The sequence below is a fragment of the Coregonus clupeaformis genome, chromosome 40, assembly GCF_020615455.1.
Source record: "Coregonus clupeaformis isolate EN_2021a chromosome 40, ASM2061545v1, whole genome shotgun sequence".
Lineage (NCBI taxonomy): Eukaryota > Metazoa > Chordata > Actinopteri > Salmoniformes > Salmonidae > Coregonus > Coregonus clupeaformis.
Window position 1 is genome coordinate 5,053,117 of NC_059231.1, and position 15,359 is coordinate 5,068,475.

Below are 15,359 nucleotides of genomic sequence, written 5' to 3' on the forward strand. Positions count from 1 at the left end.
TATGCGTTAGTCTATCTGTTGTAATAAAAACACATCTTTGTTGCATTATTCTCACACTCTCAGGATTCACTGCTTCAAACCTCTCCTCTCCTAGTTGGGCGTGCAAGATCAAGTGTGCCTAGTATATGTGTGGTCTAATGAGATAGAGTAGGCTGCCTATGCTGGGGGGAGAACCACAGGGCAGTTATGTTTCCAAGGAAATGTACTTCCTAAAAATAATTAGGCTATAGTTTACTACATTGCCTAGAAAAGGCAGGCTAATAAACGTAGCTCAAGAGAAAGTGCAAGTCTCTCCAACTCAGCTCTCTTCAAACTATGTCTAGCCTATTTGTTGAGCTCGTCACTCCCAGTTAGGGGAAGTGACGAGCTCTACAGCAGAGTCTCAGCACTCAATCGCTGGTTGAAAACTGTTTTCTGCCCCTCCCAAAAGATAACATTTGTGGATAATTGGCCCTCTTTCTGGGACTCACCCACAAACAGGATCAAGCCTGACCTGCTGAGGAGTGACGGACTCCATCCTAGCTGGAGGGTGCTCTCCTCTTATCTACCAACATAGATAGGGCTCTAACTCCTCTAGCCCCACAGTGAAATAGGGTGCAGGCCAGGCAGCAGGCTGTTAGCCAACCTGCCAGCTTAGTGGAGTCTGCCAATAGCATAGTCAGTGTAGTCAGCTCAGCCATACCCATTGAGACTGTGTCTGTGCCTCGACCTAGGTTGGGCAAAACTAAACATGGTGGTGTTCACCCTAGCAATCTTATTAGGATAAAGACCTCCTCCATTCCTGCCATTATTGAAAGAGATCGTGATACCTCACATCTCAAAATAGGGTTACTTAATGTTAGATCCCTCACTTCAAAGGCAGTCATAGTCAATGAACTAATCACTGATCATAATCTTGATGTGATTGGCCTGACTGAAACATGGCTTAAGCCTGATGAATTTGCTGTGTTAAATGAGGCCTCACCTCCTGGTTACACTAGTGACCATATTCCCGATGCATCCCGCAAAGGCGGAGGTGTTGCTAACATTTACGATAGCAAATTTCAATTTACAAAAAAAAATGACGTTTTCATCTTTCGAGCTTCTAGTCATGAAATCTATGCAGCCTACTCAATCACTTTTTATAGCTACTGTTTACAGGCCTCCTGGGCCATATACAGCGTTCCTCTCTGAGTTTCCTGAATTCCTATCAGACCTTGTAGTCATAGCAGATCATATTCTAATTTTTGGTGATTTTAATATTCACATGGAGAAGTCCACAGACCCACTCCAAAAGTCTTTCGGAGCCATTATCGACTCAGTGGGTTTTGTCCAACATGTCTCTGGACCTACTCACTGCCACAGTCATACTCTGGACCTAGTTTTGTCCCATGGAATAAATGTTGTAGATCTTAATGTTTTTCCACAAAATCCTGGACTATCGGACCACCATTTTATTACGTTTGCAATCGCAACAAATAATCTGCTCAGACCCCAACCAAGGAGCATCAAAAGTCGTGCTATAAATTCTCAGACAACACAAAAATTCATTGATGCCCTTCCAGACTCCTTCTGCCTACCCAAGGACGTCAGAGGACAAAAATCAGTTAACCACTTAACTGAGGAACTCAATTTAACCTTGCGCAATACCCTAGATGCAGTTGCACCCTAAAAACGAAAAACATTTGTCATAAGAAACTAGCTCCCTGGTATACAGAAAATACCCGAGCTTTGAAGCAAGCTTCCAGGAAATTGGAACGGAAATGGCGCCACACCAAACTGGAAGTCTTCCGACTAGCTTGGAAAGACAGTACCGTGCAGTACCGAAGAGCCCTCACTGCTGCTCGATCATCCTACTTTTCCAAATTAATCGAGGAAAATAAGAACAATCCAAAATTTCTTTTTGATACTGTTGCAAAGCTAACTAAAAAGCAGCATTCCCCAAGAGAGGATGGTTTTCACTTCAGCAGTGATAAATTCATGAACTTCTTTGAGGAAAAGATCATGACCATTAGAAAGCAAATTACGGACTCCTCTTTGAATCTGCGTATTCCTCCAGGGCTTAGCTGTCCTGGATCTGCACAGCTCTGCGAGGGCCTGGGATCGGGAGAGACACTTAAGTGTTTTAGTACTATATCTCTTGACACAATGATGAAAATAATCATGGCCTCTAAACCTTCAAGCTGCATACTGGATCCTATTCCTACTAAACTGCTGAAGGAGCTGCTTCCTGTGCTTGGCCCTCCTATGTTGAACATAATAAACAGCTCTCTATCCACCGGATGTGTACCAAACTCACTAAAAGTGGCAGTGATAAAGCCTCTCTTGAAAAAGCCAAACCTTGACCCGGAAAATATAAAAAACTATCGGCCTATATCGAATCTTCCATTCCTCTCAAAAATTTTAGAAAAAGCTGTTGCGCAGCAACTTCACTGCCTTTCTGAAGACAAACAATGTATACGAAATGCTTCAGTCTGGTTTTAGACCCCATCATAGCACTGAGACTGCACTTGTGAAGGTGGTAAATGACCTTTTAATGAGCGTCAGACCGAGGCTCTGCATCTGTCCTCGTGCTACTAGACCTTAGTGCTGCCTTTGACACCATCGATCACCACATTCTTTTGGAGAGACTGGAAACCCAAATTGGTCTACACGGACAAGTTCTGGCCTGGTTTAGATCCTACCTGTCGGAAAGATATCAGTTTGTCTCTGTGAATGGTCTGTCCTCCGACAAATCAACTGTACATTTCGGTGTTCCTCAAGGTTCCGTTTTAGGACCACTATTGTTTTCACTATATATTTTACCTCTTGGGGATGTTATTCGAAAACATAATGTTAACTTTCACTGCTATGCGGATGACACACAGCTGTACATTTCAATGAAGCATGGTGAAGCCCCAAAATTGCCCTCGCTAGAAGCCTGTGTTTCAGACATAAGGAAGTGGATGGCTGAAAACTTTTTACTTTTAAACTCGGACAAAACAGAGATGCTTGTTCTAGGTCCCAAGAAACAAAGAGATCTTCTGTTAAATCTGACAATTAATCTTGATGGTTGTAAAGTCGTCTCAAATAAAACTGTGAAGGACCTAGGCGTTACTCTTGACCCTGATCTCTCTTTTGACGAACATATCAAGACTGTTTCAAGGACAGCTTTTTTCCATCTACGTAACATTGCAAAAATCAGAAATTTTCTGTCCAAAAATGATGCAGAAAAATTGATCCATGCATTTGTTACTTCTAGATTGGACTACTGCAATGCTCTATTTTCCGAGCTACCCGGATAAAGCACTAAATAAACTTCAGTTAGTGCTAAATACGGCTGCTAGAATCCTGACTAGAACCAAGAAATTTGATCATATTACTCCAGTGCTAGCTTCCCTACACTGGCTTCCTGTTAAGGCAAGGGCTGATTTCAAGGTTTTACTGTTAACCTATAAAGCGTTACATGGGCTTGCTCCTACCTATCTTTCCGAGTTGGTCCTGCCGTACATACCAATCGTACGCTACGGTCACAAGACGCAGGCCTCCTAATTGTCCCTAGAATTTCTAAGCAAACAGCCGGGAGGCAGGGCTTTCTCCTATAGATCTCCATTTTTATGGAACAGTCTGCCTACCCATGTGAGAGACGCAGACTCGGTCTCAACCTTTAAGTCTTTACTGAAGACTTATCTCTTCAGTAGGTCATATGATTGAGTGTAGTCTGGCCCAGGAGTGTGAAGGTGAACGGAAGGCTGGAGCAACGAACAGCCCTTGCTGTCTCTGCCAGGCCGGTTCCCCTCTCCACTGGGGTTCTCTGCCTCTAACCCTGTTGCAGGGGCTGAGTCACTGGCTTGCTGGTGCTCTTTCATGCCGTCCCTGGGGGGGGTGCGTCACTTGAGTGGGTTGAGTTACTGACGTGATCTTCCTGTCTGGGTTGGCGCCCCCCCCTTGGTTTGTGCTGTGGTGGAGACCTCTGTGGGCTATACTCGGCCTTGTCTCAGGATTGTAAGTTGGTGGTTGGGATATCCCTCTAGTGGTGCGGGCTGTGCTTTGGCGGAGTGGGTGGGGTTATATCCTTCCTGTTTGGCCCTGTCCGGGGTTTCTTCGGATGGGGCCACAGTGTCTCCGGACCGCTCCTGTCTCAGCCTCCAGTATTTATGCTGCAGTAGTTTATGTGTCGGGGGCTGGGGTTAGTTGGTTATACCTGGAGTACTTCTCCTGTCTTATCCAGTGTCCTGTGTGAATTTAAGTATGCTCTCTCTAATTCTCTCGTTCTCTCTTTCTCTCTGAGAACCTGAGCCCTAGGACCATACGTCAGGACTACCGGGCATGATGACACCTTGCTGTCCCCAGTCCGCCTGGCCTTGCTGCTATTCCAGTTTCAACTGTTCTGCCTGCGGCTACGAAACCCCTACCTGTCCCAGACCTGCTGTTTTCAACTCTAAATGATCGGCTATGAAAAGCCAACTGAGAGACCTGAGCCCTAGGACCATACGTCGGGACTACCGGCCGTGGTGACTCCTTGCTGTCCCCAGTCCGCCTGGCCTTGCTGCTATTCCAGTTTAAACTGTTCTGCCTGCGGTTATGGAACCCCTACCTGTCCCAGACCTGCTGTTTTAAACTCTAATGATCGGCTATGAAAAGCCAACTGAGATTTATTCCTGATTATTATTTGACCATGCTTGTCACTTATGAACATTTTTGAACATCTTGGCATGGTTCTGTTATAATCTCCACCCGGCACAGCCAGAAGAGGACTGGCCACCCCTCATAGCCTGGTTCCTCTCTAGGTTTCTTCCTAGGTTTTGCCTTTCTAGGGAGTTTTTCCTAGCCACCGTGCTTCTACACCTGCATTACTAGCTGTTTGGGGTTTTAGGCTGGGTTTCTGTACAGCACTTCGAGATATTAGCTGATGTAAGAAGGGCTATATAAAATAAAATTGATTGATATAGCCCAGTAATATCAGTGGCCTAATATAATGGGCCATGTGAGAATCTCTGATAATTTAACCTATTTCTTACATTATTTTTTGCGTATTTTTATATTGCCTAGAAACAATGCTGCTATGCTGGCCTATTGTAAATGATCAAATAAATGTCTGATCAATACATACAATTCTGAACATATTGTCATTTATAATGCTAATGCAGAGACATCAATAAATTGTCCAGTGCACTTATTGTACGCTGTTTTCATGTACATTCCCTTATGCCTAAGCTTTTAAGGTGACTCAGGCTTTACTAATTATTGTGAAGAAGTGTATCAGTGAACTGTATTCTGTAATTAGTTACAAAACAATTGAAATGCAATTGTATATTGCTGCTGTTGGTCTGATATCCAACAGTCGATGATCAGCTCTGTTGACCATGAGAGCATTTTGCAGAGAAAATGGGTTGAGGCATACTATAAGGCTCTGAATGACATGTGGTCCATTGTTTACCTGGTCGTCAATGACATGTGGCCCATTGTTTACCTGGTCATCAGTGACATGTGGCCCATTGTTTACCTGGTCATCAGTGACATATGGCCCATTGTTTACCTGGTCATCAATGACATTTGGTCCATTGTTTACCTGGTCATCAATTACATTTGGTCCATTGTTTACCTGGTCATCAATTACATTTGGTCCATTGTTCACCTGGTCATCAATTACATTTGGTCCATTGTTTACCTGGTCATCAATGACATTTGGTCCATTGTTTACCTGGTCATCAATGACATGTGGCCCATTGTTTACCTGGTCATCAATGACATGTGGCCCATTGTTTACCTGGTCATCAATGACATGTGGCCCATTGTTTACCTGGTCATCAATGACATTTGGTCCATTGTTTACCTGGTCATCAATTACATTTGGTCCATTGTTTACCTGGTCATCAATTACATTTGGTCCATTGTTCACCTGGTCATCAATTACATTTGGTCCATTGTTTACCTGGTCATCAATGACATTTGGTCCATTGTTTACCTGGTCATCAATGACATGTGGCCCATTGTTTACCTGGTCATCAATGACATGTGGCCCATTGTTTACCTGGTCATCAATGACATGTGGCCCATTGTTTACCTGGTCATCAATGACATTTGGTCCATTGTTTACCTGGTCATCAATGACATTTGGTCCATTGTTTACCTGGTCATCAATGACATGTGGTCCATTGTTTACCTGGTCATCAATGACATGTGGTCCATTGTTTACCTGGTCATCAATGACATATGGTCCATTGTTTACCTGGTCATCAATGACATGTGGCCCACAGATGCGGTAAAGAGGTAAATTGAACTCGAACAAAACAATGGAATTGCCATGGAAACGCGTGGGGGAAAGGCCATGAGGGAAAGATCCCGAGTCTCCTCATTGCCCTCCAGCTAAATTAGCCCACATTTAAGCTATTGTTTATATGTGAATTTCACACTATGTTGAGGTAAACATTTTAATATAATGCTTTTATGGATGTCAACCCCAATACATGTTAATGTCATTGTTACCAATCAACTGCATTACAGTTAAAAACGACTTTCACTACCATCAACGATTTCTGTATGCTAGCTATGCTAACCAGCTTATATGAACGGGAGTTAGCATTTAGCAGTCATTTCTTGTAAACATGCGAAGGGGCAACTTCTACATGTTATGCAGCGAAAATAGCCAAATATATCCAAATCGGACTTAAGTAACCACATTGTGGACCTTGATGGATTTGACGAATATCCACTTTGTTGGATCAGATTTGTTGAAGGCATGCCAATCTGGTAAATGGAATGTCTGCGTTCCATTGACTCCTTTACCGCATCTGTTGTTTACCTTGTTACCTGGCAACGACCACAAGAGTGTTTAAAAGCTGCCAGTCAAGGTGAGCTCATGAATATAGCATGTTCTTTCAGGTTTCCTGATAGTTAGAGATGAGAAAAAAGGTACAATTTCTTCAATTCTGAGCATTTTAATAGCGTCAAAATATTATGGGTGATGGTTTGGTCATTCGAAGGCTATTTTTACTTGGGAAATAGGATGACTGTGCAGGACTTTTAAATGTTGGCCTGTTACCTCCAGTGCCCCTAAAACCGACTTTAATTAAATGTGGCCTGTTACCGCCAGTCCCCCTAAAACCGACTTCATTTAAATGCTGGCCTATTACAGCCATTGCCTCTAAAACCAACTTTATTCAAATGTTGGCCTGTTACCGCCAGTGCCCCTAAAATCATTAAGAGAAGATGAGAAGTGCGTACGTAGTGCTCCAGTTTAGAGCATGTTACAGGTGGCACATTGAAAAGCTATAGAGCCTAATTGGTTTATTGTCAAAATGCACATCCCAGCTCTACCTGTTTAACTGTCATATTCCCTTGAACGAGCTTCCTCCCCAGCTGTAAAAAGCCTTATGTTTTTCCATTTAATATAGTGCCTTGTATTGGGAAACCACCTGCAGTTCCAGGCTCACCTATTTCATTGAGACTTAGCATCTGAGGTTTGAAAGACTGCTTTGTCCTCCTGTGCACATTTTAGGTTACCTATATAAGCAAAGCTTAAGAATACTATAATTCACTTTTGTGATGTTTTTAAAAACTTTTAAACCCTCTGAATTTTTTTGTTTGCCAGTTGACAGTTCATGGGGTCAAGTAGCTTGAGACAGGCTATAGCTACGGTATATGCTGGGTTTCACATATTCATGCAGTGCTTCATAGGTAGCTGGTAGATGGTTGGACATGAACTGTACTACCATATTGCGATAAATTGCTTGAATTGATGCGATAACAATAAATAGAATGATATGTTAATAACAATGTGAACTACAGTTTTTGTTTAATTATCCTTTAAACTACTACTACTTGTATCTACTACTATGGTTGTAACCATCAATTATCCCATTTAACAATCACCTATATTAGCAAACTTATTTCATTTCAAACTTCACATTTCTCTAGTATAGGCTGCTTATCGTAATGGAACGATATCAGCAAAATGCCTGCGATAAGTGATGGGTATGTTCGGTGTCGATCATTTTCGGTTGAATGACCCAGCACTACTACAAACTCTAGGTGGGTGGAGTAGTAGGACATTTGAAACCAATTGAAATCTAAGCTGGATAAGCCTGATCCTGGAAATCACTGTCAGATCAAACTGTCAAAGCACAATAGACAGATCACCACTTAGTCTGAGAGACCTCTGTCAGTGACGGTCTGACACAGCACAAATACGCATTAGTCTCAATCTTTTTCTCCATCTCGCAATAGCTCCCAGTTTGTGTGATGTAGAAGCTGTTAAAGAAGGTGTGTTATTGCATACAGTCAGCCACCAATTGTGCAAGTTCTCCCACTTAAAAAGATGAGAGAGGCCTGTAATTTTCATCATAGGTACACGTCAACTATGACAGACAAATTGAGAAAACAAAATCCAGAAAATCACATTGTAGGATTTTTAATGAATTTATTTGCAAATTATCATTGAAAATAAGTATTTGGTCACCTACAAACAAGCAAGATTTCTGGCTCTCACAGACCTGTAACTTCTTCTTTAAGAGGCTCCTCTGTCCTCCACTCGTTACCTGTATTAATGGCACCTGTTTGAACTTGTTATCAGTATAAAAGACACCTGTCCACAACCTCAAACAGTCACACTCCAAACTCCACTATGGCCAAGACCAAAGACCTGCACCAGGCTGGGAAGACTGAATCTGCAATAGGTAAGCAGCTTGGTTTGGAAGACATACAAGACCACTGATAATCTCCCTCGATCTGGAGCTCCACGCAAGATCTCACCCCATGGGGTCAAAATGATCACAAGAACGGTGAGCAAAAATCCCAGAACCACACGGGGGGACCTAGTGAATGACCTGCAGAGAGCTGGGACCAAAGTAACAAAGCCTACCATCAGTAACACACTACGCCGCCAGGGACTCAAATCCTGCAGTGCCAGACGTGTCCCCCTGCTTAAGCCAGTACATGTCCAGGCCCGTCTGAAGTTTGCTAGAGTGCATTTGGATGATCCAGAAGAGGATTGGGAGAATGTCAGATGAAACCAAAATATAACTTTTTGGTAAAAACTCAACTCGTCGTGTTTGGAGGATAAAGAATGCTGAGTTGCATCCAAAGAACACCATACCTACTGTGAAGCATGGGGGTGGAAACATCATGCTTTGGGGCTGTTTTTCTGCAAAGGGACCAGGACGACTGATCCGTGTAAAGGAAAGAATGAATGGGGCCATTTATCGTGAGATTTTGAGTGAAAAACTCCTTCCATCAGCAAGGGCATTGAAGATGAATCGTGGCTGGGTCTTTCAGCATGACAATGATCCCAAACACACCGCCCGGGCAACGAAGGAGTGGCTTCGTAAGAACCATTTCAAGGTCCTGGAGTGGCCTAGCCAGTCTCCAAATCTCAACCCCATAGAAAATCTTTGGAGGGAGTTGAAAGTCCATGTTGCCCAGCGACAGCCCCAAAACATCACTGCTCTAGAGGAGATCTGCATGGAGGAATGGGCCAAAATACCAGCAACAGTGTGTGAAAACCTTGTGAAGACTTACAGAAAACGTTTGACCTGTGTCATTGCCAACAAAGGGTATATAACAAAGTATTGAGAAACTTTTGTTATTGACCAAATACTTATTTTCCACCATCATTTGCAAATAAATTCATAAAAAATCCTACAATGTGATTTTCTGGATTTTTTTTTCTCATTTTGTCTGTCATAGTTGACGTGTACCTATGATGAAAATTACAGGCCTCTCATCTTTTTAAGTGGGAGAACTTGCACAATTGGTGGCTGACTAAATACTTTTTTTCCCCACTGTACCACTGGTGGGGGCTATACAGTGGGGAAAAAAAGTATTTAGTCAGCCACCAATTGTGCAAGTTCTCCCACTTAAAAAGATGAGAGAGGCCTGTAATTTTCATCATAGGTACACGTCAACTATGACAGACAAATTGAGGGAAAAAAAATCCAGAAAATCACATTGTAGGATTTTTAATGAATTTATTTGCAAATTATGGTGGAAAATAAGTATTTGGTCACCTACAAACAAGCAAGATTTCTGGCTCTCACAGACCTGTAATTTAATCTTTAAGAGGCTCCTCTGTCCTCCACTCGTTACCTGTATTAATGGCACCTGTTTGAACTTGTTATCAGTATAAAAGACACCTGTCCACAACCTCAAACAGTCACACTCCAAACTCCACTATGGCCAAGACCAAAGAGCTGTCAAAGGACACCAGAAACAAAATTGTAGACCTGCACCAGGCTGGGAAGACTGCATCTGTAATAGGTAAGCAGCTTGGTTTGAGGAAATCAACTGTGGGAACAATTATTAGGAAATGGAAGACATACAAGACCACTGATAATCTCCCTTGATCTGGGGCTCCACGCAAGATCTCACCCCGTGGGGTCAAAATGATCACAAGAACGGTGAGCAAAAATCCCAGAACCACACGGGGGGATCTAGTGAATGACCTGCAGAGAGCTGGGACCAAAGTAACAAAGCCTACCATCAGTAACACACTACGCCGCCAGGGACTCAAATCCTGCAGTGCCAGACGTGTCCCCCTGCTTAAGCCAGTACATGTCCAGGCCTGTCTGAAGTTTGCTAGAGTGCATTTGGATGATCCAGAAGAGGATTGGGAGAATGTCAGATGAAACCAAAATATAACTTTTTGGTAAAAACTCAACTCGTCGTGTTTGGAGGATAAAGAATGCTGAGTTGCATCCAAAGAACACCATACCTACTGTGAAGCATGTGGGTGGAAACATCATGCTTTGGGGCTGTTTTTCTGCAAAGGGACCAGGACGACTGATCCGTGTAAAGGAAAGAATGAATGGGGCCATGTATCGTGAGATTTTGAGTGAAAACCTCCTTCCATCAGCAAGGGCATTGAAGATGAAACGTGGCTGGGTCTTTCAGCATGACAATGATCCCAAACACACCGCCCGGGCAACAAAGGAGTGGCTTCGTAAGAAGCATTTCAAGGTCCTGGAGTGGCCTAGCCAGTCTCCAGATCTCAACCCCATAGAAAATCTTTGGAGGGAGTTGAAAGTCCGTGTTGCCCAGCGACAGCCCCAAAACATCACTGCTCTAGAGGAGATCTGCATGGAGAAATGGGCCAAAATACCAGCAACAGTGTGTGAAAACCTTGTGAAGACTTACAGAAAACGTTTCACCTGTGTCATTGCCAACAAAGGGTATATAACAAAGTATTGAGAAACTTTTGTTATTGACCAAATATTTATTTTCCACCATCATTTGCAAATAAATTCATTAAAAATCCTACAATGTGATTTTCTGGAGAAAAAAAATCTCATTTTGTCTGTCATAGTTGACGTGTACCTATGATGAAAATTACAGGCCTCTCTCATCTTTTTAAGTGGGAGAACTTGCACAATTGTTGGCTGACTAAATACTTTTTTTCCCCACTGTAGGTATATTACCCATTTGGATCACTTCTGGAGAGTCAACAGTATGGCTACTTTACTTAGCCAACATTTGGCATTTGTGTAGCCAACCCCAATGGTGGAGAAGCATTCGTTCATAGCCTGAATTCCTTCTGTTTAAGTGATTTGATGCTTAGATCAAACACATCCCCTAATGGCTGCTTCACTGATACCTCCGTAGCGCTCAACCATTTGTACCAGTTGGCTTCACCTGCAGAGTGCTTTACGGACGATACCTGAGATGGCTCAGGTGATTTTCTAGGACCATGTCCTCTCCTCTCTGTGGCCTCAACGGCAAAAGCGTTTTCAATTTCCTGGCAGAGTGGGGTGATACAAAGACAGTCCTTGTTTTGGAGTCTCCCTTTTCCTGGACCTATCGGGGTGGAACCTGAGGAGTAGGGTAGGAGCAGCGGCGGGCGGTAAGGGAATGCGGAGGGGTGGAATCAGGCGGTCAATTAAACTGACCCTGGTCTCTCGCCCCTGTGTAATGACCCGGTCTCTCTCACGCCTGTGTAATGACCAAGTATAGAACCAGAAAAGGATAGTTCTCTGGACGAAGCACTGTCTTTAGAAGGAGAGTAAAGGTGGCGATGGTGTCGTGATGTCGTGGAGCAAATGGCATAAAAGTTTAAAGTTATATTTAATCTAGACATCAGGGTACTTTAAGAGTCTACAATGTTAAATCGCTTCAGTAACTTTCCCTTTTTTAAACAAGAGCTCTATAAACTCTATTTGACAAGCTTTAACTTGGCTACTGGACAAAGGTTTGTTTTTCTTAGTATGCAGATTAGTGTTGTGTTTCCTGGATTTTGAGTATGCAGATTAGTGTTGTTTCCTGGATTTGGAGTCTGCAGATTAGTGTTGTTTCCTGGATTTGGAGTAGGCAGATTAGTGTTGTTTCCTGGATTTGGAGTATGCAGGTTAGTGTTGTGTTTCCTGGATTTGGAGTATGCAGATTAGTGTTGTGTTTCCTGGATTTGGGGTATGCAGATTAATGTTGTTTCTTGGATTTGGAGTATGCGGATTAGTGTTGTTTCCTGGATTTGGAGTATGCGGATTAGTGTTGTTTCCTGGATTTTGATCAACTCTGGGCTGTTAAAGCTACCGTTCGACGATCAGCTAGGCTACACATTACTCAATTAATCCTAAAGCATGTTGGATTGGCAGTTACTTTAGACATTTCTCCAGCTGACATGTAGACAATGCACATGGAAAAGTTGACCGACTATTTCAGAGAAAATAATGAAATGCGAAATGGCCAATTCCACAGTGATGCTGAGACTCACTTTAAAATGTATGTTGAACAAAAATCAGTGATTGCAAAGTTAAACAAACCGTACAACTCTATGCACAAGGACTACTTTGAACAATTTCCACTGCAGAACATTTACTTGAAGGACAGTGGAGATGCAAAGTTTGGTGACAGAATGACAGCACAAACAGCACAAACGGTCATTCTGTTAGCATAGAGTTGTATGGTTTGTTTAACTTTGCCATAATTGGTCGTGCATCTGAACTGATGAACCTGTTATATGGATCCCTTGCTCCTCCTCCTGAAAAGTAGCTCTCTTCTCAGTTGACTTTGAGGGATAAGTGAATTAAACACATCCTCGGTCATAGTCAAATTCATTTTATGCGTCTTCAAACCATTTCCTATTCTTTGCCCATTGAATGAGACTGCTAGACGTTTATTAGGCTAATGCAATACAACTTATTGAAATGCAACAATGTTGCATTTCTGTCTTCAATATCCCCCTTTAGAATGTCTTTGAGAGCTACACAAATTATTCAATTGCCAATATATTCCACATAAGATGGAGCTTTTGCACTGTCGGCAGCACATCTAGAAGCTGCCATGTTTGGCCTGTATCTAGAACATGACACCATCTTTAACATGATGCAACCGGAATGAATCACTTAACACTAGAAAGCTGTTTTCTTTCCCGCTCTTTTTCTGGAACGTCATTCAGAACCAGCATGACCCCAGATTCAGCACGCAGGAAAACAAACCTATATATAAGGGGCAAACAATCAGGATCCTCTTCTCCGCTCTGCTCCACCCCTCGCCTCTCACTGATGCATGACAGGATGAGGTCAGATAACAACCACACATTACCCTCGCCAATTTATTACCTCAATACATCACCTCACTTCCTCCACTGTATGACTGTGTACCCACCTGAAATGGCCAGGGGGAAGGCAAGGTAACTTTTAAGTGTTGGTTTGACACTGTACCACCGACCTGTTCCCCCTGGGGCTGTGTTTAATGAGAGGGGTGTCTCTGGCACACCAATAAGCGATTTTCTAGGTTAAATGAATGGACTCGCATAAATGTAGTACCAAGGTGATTCCCCCAGCCTTTTCATTTCACCTCATTTGTTTGTTGTCATTGTAAAACAATGTAGTGCATGATGTAGGCCATGAACACTGTGTATGATGTAGGCCATGAACACTGTGTATGATGTAGGCCATGAACACTGTGTATGATGTAGGCCATGAACACTGTGTATGATGTAGGCCATGAACACTGTGTATGATGTAGGCCATGAACACTGCATGAGCAAGATACCTACATAGAAGTCTTTGTACAGGAAACTACCGACTAGTACTTGTAAGGAATTATAAACCGGGTGGTTCGAGCCCTGAGTGCTGATTGGCTGAAAGCCGTGGTTTATTAGACCATATACCACGGGTATGACCCAGAAAATACTTTTTACAGTTTTTACTAATTTCGTTGGTAACCAGTTTATAATAGCAATAAGGCACCTTGGGGGTTTGTGGTATATAGCCAATATACCACAGCTAAGGGCTGTATCCAGGCACTCCGTGTTGTGTCGTGCTTAAGAACATTCCCTTAGCTGTGGTATATTGGCCATATACAACACCCCATCAGGCCTTATTATATAACATGCATTGTATACAATACATAGTTTTAGTATCAGCCTTCATAATAATAATAATATGCCATTTAGCAGACGCTTTTATCCAAAGCGACTTACAGTCATGCGTGCATACATTTTTTTTGTGTATGGGTGGTCCCGGGGATCGAACCCACTACCTTGGCGTTACAAGCGCCGTGCTCTCCCAGCTGAGCTACAGAGGACCACAATGAAAGGCAATGTTGAGAAATGTCTTACTACATGTCCAAACTGATGGACATCATGCTGTAGAATGCCTAGCTAATGGTTGACTCTAATCGGATGGTTGTTTTAACACTGTGTTGGAAAGAGTCCCGTTTCAGAACACTTAGGGTAGCTTTTATATGGCCATTACCAGGCAGTAAAAACGCAATAAACTCCATCCACCTGGATTGGTATAGGCTCTGTGTTTGTTTTATAAGCATTTCAAAGCCCTCAGAGAACACTGAATAGATTAGATCTTGACTGACATAATCTGATTTAGAGAGAAAAAGTGAAAAAATAAAGATGAAAGTTAACTTTCTTCCCAACAGCGTTTTTGAGTGACCGACCACAGACATACCATAGATTTCTGAGCAGCCTTTGAGGCTAGAGGATTGCTTTGCACCCAGCTATTTGCTAAAGAAGTATTTTGTCACACTTCACTGACTTTGTTTACCATGATCCCCTGTCTTCATGACATTAACTAAATGACACCAGTCATGTGGACCAACATAGTTTAACCTGCTTATTGCCGACTAATCTGCTGGTTAAACTTTAGAGAACAAGCACTTGGCAAATGAGGAAAATACAGATTTTGTGTTACAACAGTATATACAATGATTTCCATAATGATCAGGTATTTTTAATGCAATTTCGTGGACTTGCTTTAAAAATACACCCAATCCCTCTGCAAGTTGGTCCTTAATAGTCATTATTAAAAGCGTTCAGCCCAGGCTATAGGCCTACCAAAGGGAGGTCATCCACAGCAGGCGAGACCTCTGGCCCCGTAGCTCATAATGGCCATCTCTAAGACCCTGGTGTTGATCAGAGGGTTGTCTATGGAGCCTGAGTGCTTTACAACCCC

The 15,359-nt window shown here is 42.7% G+C and overlaps 1 protein-coding gene across 2 annotated transcripts in view; it reads left to right on the forward strand.

The window, feature by feature from the left end:
* Positions 1-15,359, forward strand: part of LOC121555061 (ly6/PLAUR domain-containing protein 6B-like) — a 47,436-nt gene that overhangs the window by 17,304 nt on the left and 14,773 nt on the right. The gene's annotated exons all lie outside the window — the stretch shown is intronic.